General features: G+C 47.4%; 1 pseudogene; it reads left to right on the forward strand.

The window, feature by feature from the left end:
- The first annotated feature begins 581 nt into the window (after positions 1-581).
- On the forward strand, positions 582-699 carry LOC126475929 (5S ribosomal RNA; annotated as a pseudogene).
- Positions 700-7,427: the final 6,728 nt, after the last annotated feature.

The raw sequence follows: 7,427 nt of genomic DNA on the forward strand, positions 1-7,427 counted from the left end.
GTGTGCACTGTCCAGTTACAGAATAATCTGTGAGATATTCCTTGACTACCGAACGGTACGTGAAGGTTTCGGAAAATGACTTAACCCTCATTATCCAAAGTGACTCTGATTTCGACAAGATGTAGTTCATGCAAGATGGAACTATACCCCATCGAAGCAGGAGAGTATTTGATCTCCTGGAGGAGCACTTTGTGGACCGTATTCTGGCTCTGGGGCAGCCAGAGGCCACAGGCATGGGCCCCGATTGGCCGCCATATTTTCTGGATCTGAACAGATGTGACTCCTATTCCTGGGGCTATATTAAACACAGTATGTGCAGCAATAACCCCAAAACCATTGGTGAGATCAAAACAGCCACTCGGATAGTCAGCGACAGCATTGACATTCCGACACTTCAGCGAATCATTCAGAATTTCACTATTCGTCCGCGCCACATCATCGCCAGCGATGGTAGGCACATCGAACATGTCATAACCTAAATCCGAATACCTGTAGCGACTTTTACATGTTGGAAAATGTGCGTGCACAGTGTGGTTTGTAACTAATTTACGTTTTTTTCATATAGTTCAATGATTGTCAGGGGCAACAGCCTTGCCGCAGTGGATGCACCAGTTCCCATCAGATCACAGAAGTTAAGCGCTGTTGGGCGTGGCCGGTACTTGGATGGGTGACCGATCGGGCTGCCATGCGCTGTTGCCGTTTTTCGGGGTGCACTCAGCCTCGTGATGCCAATTGAGGAGCTACTCGACCGAATAGTATAGGCTCCGGCCAAAGAAAACCATCTTAACATCCGGGAGAGTGGTGTGCTGACCACACACCCCTCATATCCGCATCCTCAGTGAGGACGACACGGCGGTCGGACGGTCCAGATGGGGCACATGTGGCCTGAAGACTGAGTACGTTACAGATGGCGTAGTATCGCTTACACAAGGTATAAAAGAGCAGTGCATTGGCAGAGCTGTCATTTGTGCTCAGGTGATTCACGTGGAAAGGTTTCCGACGTGATTATGGCCGCACGACGGGAAGTAACAGACTTTGAACGTGGTGTGGTAGCTAGACGCATGGGATATTACATTTCAGAAATCGTTAGGTAATTCAATATTCAGAGATCCACACAGCATCAAGAATGTACTGAGAGGCCGGCCGCTGTGGCCGAGCGGTTCTACGCGCTTCAGTTCGGAACCGCGCTGCTACTCCGGTCGCAGGTTCCAATCCTGCCTCGGGCATGGATGTGTGTGATGTCCTTAGGTTACTTTACGTAGTTCTAGGGGACTGAAGACCTCAGATTTTAAGTCCCATAGTGCTTAGAGCCATTTGAACCATTTTTTGTTCCGAGAGCATCAAATTTCAGGAATGATCTCTCACCACAGGCAATGGCTGGCAGCCTTCACTTAACGACTGAGAGCAGCGGCGTTTGCGTAGTGTTGTCAGTGCTAACAGATAAGTAGCATTGCATGTCCGTTAGGACACTGCTGCGAAATTTGACATTAAGGGGCTATGGCAGCAGATGATAAAAGCGAGTACCTGCGATAGCAGCAGGGCATCGTCTGCAGCGCCTCTCCTGGTCTCCTGACCACATCCGTTGGGTCCTAGACGACTTGAAACCTTGGCATGGTCTGACGAGTCTCGATTTCAGTTGGTGAGAGCTGATGGTAGGGTTTGAGTGTGGCGCAGCTCCACGAAGACGTGGACCCAAGCTGGAGCAAGCTGGTTTGTAGCTCCATGATGGTGTGGACTGAGTTTACACGAAATGGACTGGGTCCTGTGGTCCAACTGAACCAAACATTGGCTCGAAATTGTGTCCGCCCAGGTAGCTGAGTGGTCAGTGCGACTGAATGTCAATCCCAAGGACCCGGGTTCGGTTCTCGGCTGGGTCGGAGATTTTCTCCGCTCAGGGACTGGGTGTTGTGTTGTCCTAATCATCATCCTTTCATCCCCATTGACGCACGAGTCACCGAAGTGGCGTCAAATCGATAGACTTGCACCCGGCGAACGGTCTACCCGACGGGAGGCCCTAGTCACACGACATTTACATTTATTTTACTGGAAATTGTTATGTTTGGCTACATGGAGACCATTTGTGGCCCTTAATGTTCCCGAACAACGATGGAAGATCTATAAATGAGAGTGCTCAATGTCACCGGGTCCACCACAACTGTTCGCGATTGGTTTGAAGAAAATTCTGGAAAGTTCGAAGGAATGCCACCCAGATCGCTCGATTTGAGACGCAATCGAGAGATCAATTCGCATACAAATTCCTCCTCTGGCAGTACTTTCGCTATTATCAACGGCTATAAAGCAAGCATGGTTCAGTATTTCTGCAGGGGGCTTCCAATGACTTGTTGAGTCTGTGGTGTCACCGCCAGACACCACACTTGCTAGGTGGTAGCCTTTAAATCGGCCGCGGTCCATTAGTATACGCCGGACCCGCGTGTCGCCACTGTCAGTGATAGCAGACTGAGCGCCACCACACGGCAGGTCTAGAGAGACGTCCTGGCACTCGCCCCAGTTGTACAGCCGACTTTGCAAGGAACGGTTCATTGACAACTACGCTCTCATTTGCCGAGACGATAGTTAGCATAGCCTTCAGCTACATTTGCTACGACCTAGCAAGGCGCCGTATTCAATTGATATTGAGATTCTATTAATGTATCATCAAGAGCGATGTTCTACAAATGTGGATTAAAGTTAAGTATTCTTGAAGCTACGTACTTTTCTTTATAGCATTCATTACGTATCCTGTTTCAGACCTCACGCCAGCCTGCGTGAGTGTAAGCGCGTGCCTTTCGGCTTCCTCTCATTGTGTCTAGGCTGTCTTGTCTAGACACAAGAGTCCTTGGCCCTACGCCGGCAAACGGAGGTCAGACGCTATATTAGGGTGTATGCCATGAGTTTTGTCACCCCAGTGTATATATGACACGATATACCGCTGTGAACATGTCGGAAGCGGCACTGGGCAGGAAGCCAAACACTGTCGTTATTTTGTCCTAAAAGTGGGCAGTTCATGTGCAGTTAGCCGGCAAAAGAATACCATCTCCGAAGTATCTGATGTATGGAATTGTTGCCCTCGCCGTGGCGACTGCCTACTCCGCCACTGTTGCACTGGCATTCCCGGATGCTTGACCTCACGTCGACAAGAGCGGCGCTCTGTAATGACCGCGATGACGGTAGGACATTAGCTACAACGAGCAGTAACGTTGTTGGCGAGAGCTCTAGGCGAGATCGCCGCGTCAGCTCCTTTCACAACGACTCGCACTGCCCGGCAAAAATGTCTTCGATTACGTAGCGACCGGACCCGCAGCTCTGCGGTTTTTTCCTCTTTTTTTTATCCTCTCCCTGCAATTCGCTGCGCCCGTCGGCGCTGCCGTTAGCACCAGCTAACGAGAAGAGCTGCAGAGGATGCCTTATCTGGACGCGGCCAGTGGGAGTAAATTTTGCACGCCGCTGTAACGTGAAACGGTGGAGGCCAGCGGGGTGGGAAAGAGGGAGAGGAAGAGAGAGAGGGGGGGGGGAATAGAGAGAGAGAGAGAGAGAGAGAGAGAGAGAGAGAGATTGGGGTCCTCGGCCGCGTTTAGCCAGGCGCGGCTCGGTCCCGAGGCGCTCGTCACAGCAAACGACTTGCTGATTGGTGGGACGCAGGGGCTGGCCAAAAAACGGGAAGGAGAGTGGTGCCGCTGATGCTGCAGCCAGCGGCATAATGGCACTCGCGATAAGAACCGCAAGAATTTATTTTTTTGCCCGCGAGAAAAACATGTATGGAGCGCGCGGACATTGTGCCGCGGCCGGACAATAGATCGAAAAGGGCGCTGTGATCGATACGACGAGGCGATATCGCGGCGCGCTATTTATTGCGCGCGCGGGTCACATCTTCCCGAGAGGCCCGAGATAGGCGCCATCTCGCGATCTGCGCCTCTGCCGCCATAATACTGCGTTTACTCTTTCCGTCCCCCATAGACGCTCTTTTTTGCTGCAACGTCAAGCACCTCTATTGTGTGTGCCATTACGAACGCAGGACGCTATTTCACAACTGCTTATGGAATGACACTGAGTGTACTCGAACTATGACTACGTAATTTACATCGCTGATTTGGCAGTGCCCATTTCCAACCAGCTTGTTCTAGATTTCTGCTAAGATTCACTTACACAAAGCAGAAAAACTGCATATTGCAGGCAATATATCTGGCAACATTTTGGCCACACGAATTGCAGCCACAGGTTGGAAAAAACTGCCAGCCGCTGTTACCTGGGATTGTCTGCGGCAGTATACGAAGGGTGCTCAAAAGAATAGGTAGAAGAAGAGGTACAAATATTGAATAAGGGTAGGAATGTGAAATACTATAGTTTCTGCCGGCCGGAGTGGGCGAGCGGTTCTAGGCGCTACAGTCTGGAACCGCGCGACAGCTACGGTCGCAGGTTCGAATCCTGCCTCGGGCATGGATGTGTTGATGTCCTTAGGTTATTTAGGTTTAAGTAGTTCTAAGTTCTAGGGGACTGATGACCTCAGAAGTTAAGTCCCATAGTGCTTAGAGCCATTTTTTGAACTATGGTTTCTCGCCTTATAAGTGCTGCACTCTCGCGAGCTACTTGAAAACACGATTAGCAACTGTAGCCTGCTTTGGGATGCGTTCATGTTGCAGTTCGCAGTCACTGCACTCGACTGAAGCTGTTTTAACAAATTCAGTAGGAGGAATAATTTTTGCAAGTTAGTGGTTTTCAGCGTCATTCTTGTCATAATATGTAAATTGTTAATATATTCCCTAAACAGGCGTTTAGTTAATACATTAAGCTGTAAAACGGAGTGTCTGATGCCTACTTAAATTTAATTTTCGATTTTATTTGCGTTACTGAGTTTCGAAATGGCTGTGTGGATTAGAGAAAATGGTTCAAATGGCTCTGAGCACTATGCGACTTAACATCTGAGGTCATCAGTCGCCTAGAACTTAGAACTAATTAAACCTAACTAACCTGACATCACACACATCCATGCCCGAGGCAGGATTCGAACCTGCGACCGTAGCGGTCACGCGGTTCCAGACTGAAGCGCCTTTAACCGCACGGCCACACCGGCCGGCTGTGTGGATTAGATTAGATTAGTACTTGTACCATAGATCATGAGTACGACACTTCGTAATGATGTTGAATGTGTCAGGTTAAGAAAATGTGTTAATACAAGATATTACATTACACAAAATATTACATGACACTTTTTTTCGGGAGGGGGTGGGGAAGTTACCCACTTACTATATCCGAAAATTCATCTAATGAGTAGAAGGAGTCACTAATACGGACTATTTGTAACATACTTTCACAACAAGTTCCATTTATAAGAATTGCTTCAGAAATGACTTCAGGAGCTTAAAAGCAGTAGTATGAGACTCCTATGCAAACAGCAATTAAAAACGTTAAAAAAACGATGGGCTACTTGAAGGCAGCAAAAACTTTCCAAGTTCCTAGAATCACTCTATGTATTCTATTAAAATCAGATTTACCAGCTGAGTTAACCACAAAGAATTTGGACGAAACACTGTTCTATCTATCGAAAAAGAACAAGGGCTGATGGAATATTATGTTTCATAGTGTTTACTTTGAGAATGAATTATTAGATTATCCAAAGTTGAAATGAGTGGACTATTTCGTATTTGTACCCCAAAATATGAAGAGCCAAAATTGTCAAACTTGGTTAAGCCTAATTTAGAAGCCGGCCGCAGTGGCCGTGCGGTTCTAAGTGCTTCAGTCTGGAACCGCGCAACCGCTACGGTCGCAGGTTCGAATCCTGCCTCGGACATGGATGTGTGTGATGTCCTTAGGTTAGTTAGATTTAATTAGTTCTAAGTTCTAGGGGACTGATGACCTTAGATATTAAGTCCGATAGTGCTCAGTGCCATTTTGAACCTAATTTAGAAATATTCCCAACGTAGTATGTATTCGAAAATATAGGAAACATTAAAGTACATCCAACAGTATGAGCTACAGATATTTTGATTGCTCAATGTGGAAAACAGAAATTTTTTAACGAAAAAACAAATAGTATTCCATATTTGCACCACTTTCTCTATGAAACAACACGGAGGTTATAACTGATATCTTTGTTCAAAGTAATGACCAGAGGCCAGTGGTCAAATATCCCGCAGTTTCACGAGCAGAAGGTTCAAAAATGGTTCAAATGGCTCTGTGCACTATGGGACTTAACATCTGTCATCAGTCCCTTAGAACATATACTACTTAAACCTAGCTAACCTAAGGACATCACACACATCCATGCCCGAGGCAGGATTCGAACGTGCGACCGTAGCGGTCGCGCGGTTCCGGACTGTAGCGCCTAGAACCGCTCGGCCACTTGGGCCGGCGAGCAGAAGGTTTTCCTGTTCCCAGAATTCCTCTGGTTGTGAGTGTGTCCTTCAGTTCGTCGTCAGAGTCGAGGAGCGACATGCCCGGGGACTGTAGGACGGCTGCTTAAGCTGCTCGCACTTCACCTGCCAATTAAACTTTGTGTGACATTGTGGACGTGTGGACGCGCCTTATCGTGGAGCAGAATCACTCCCTCCGTGCGCAGTCCAGGCCGTTTGCTCCTGATGGACTTGCGTAGGCTACGGAGTGTCTCACAGGACACGTCACTGTTGATGATTTTCTCGTGCTTGAAGAACTCGATGAATACCGGACCTCGGACGTCGATAAAGACGGTGATCACCACTTTGCCTGCTGAGGGCAGAGCTTTGAAGTTTTTTGGGTCACGCCAGACATCGCTTTGGTGTCCCTATATGTCTCACTACATCATCCCAGAGCGGCATGTGCAAATTTTAACCAATTTGGTTGTTACAACGTTTCGTACCTTTTCATCTGAACTCTCTTTGTATTTAGTAGTGTTTACACGATCTGCACTATGGCCACGTATTGGACGAAAGCGGGAAAGGGGGAATTGTGAGCAGCTCTCTTGCATTTGCATTACACCAGGAGAAAAGTTAGCAAGAAAAAGAGAAATCGGGCTTCGTGGTTGTGATCTTTTTTTAAAGTAAAGGAACTGTTTCCAAGACTTTAACTCGTTAAGCTCTTTGACTGCTTCCTTCTCAGCGCGGCTTCGTCGCCACTGTACTATTTGCCTTGTGCTGCTATCTTTACTGAGAGTGACCGTTGCTATGAAGAACTTACCACTGATGTAAGAAAATTAATAGGTGTCAAAATTAGATGTTTACACTTCTTACAATCTGATATCTTCGCTCGATAAAGGACTGAATTTCTTTTCGCTATTCGTGGTACAGGGTTCTAATGGTTCAAATGGCTCTAACAAGGGAACCTCCCCATCGCACCCCCCTCAGATTTAGTTATAAGTTGGCACAGTGGATAGGCTTTGAAAAACTGAACACAGATCAATCGAAAAAACAGGAAGAAGTTGTGTGGAACTATGAAAAAATAAGTAAAATATACCAACT

The sequence above is a fragment of the Schistocerca serialis genome, chromosome 4 (assembly GCF_023864345.2).
Source record: "Schistocerca serialis cubense isolate TAMUIC-IGC-003099 chromosome 4, iqSchSeri2.2, whole genome shotgun sequence".
Classification (NCBI taxonomy): domain Eukaryota; kingdom Metazoa; phylum Arthropoda; class Insecta; order Orthoptera; family Acrididae; genus Schistocerca; species Schistocerca serialis.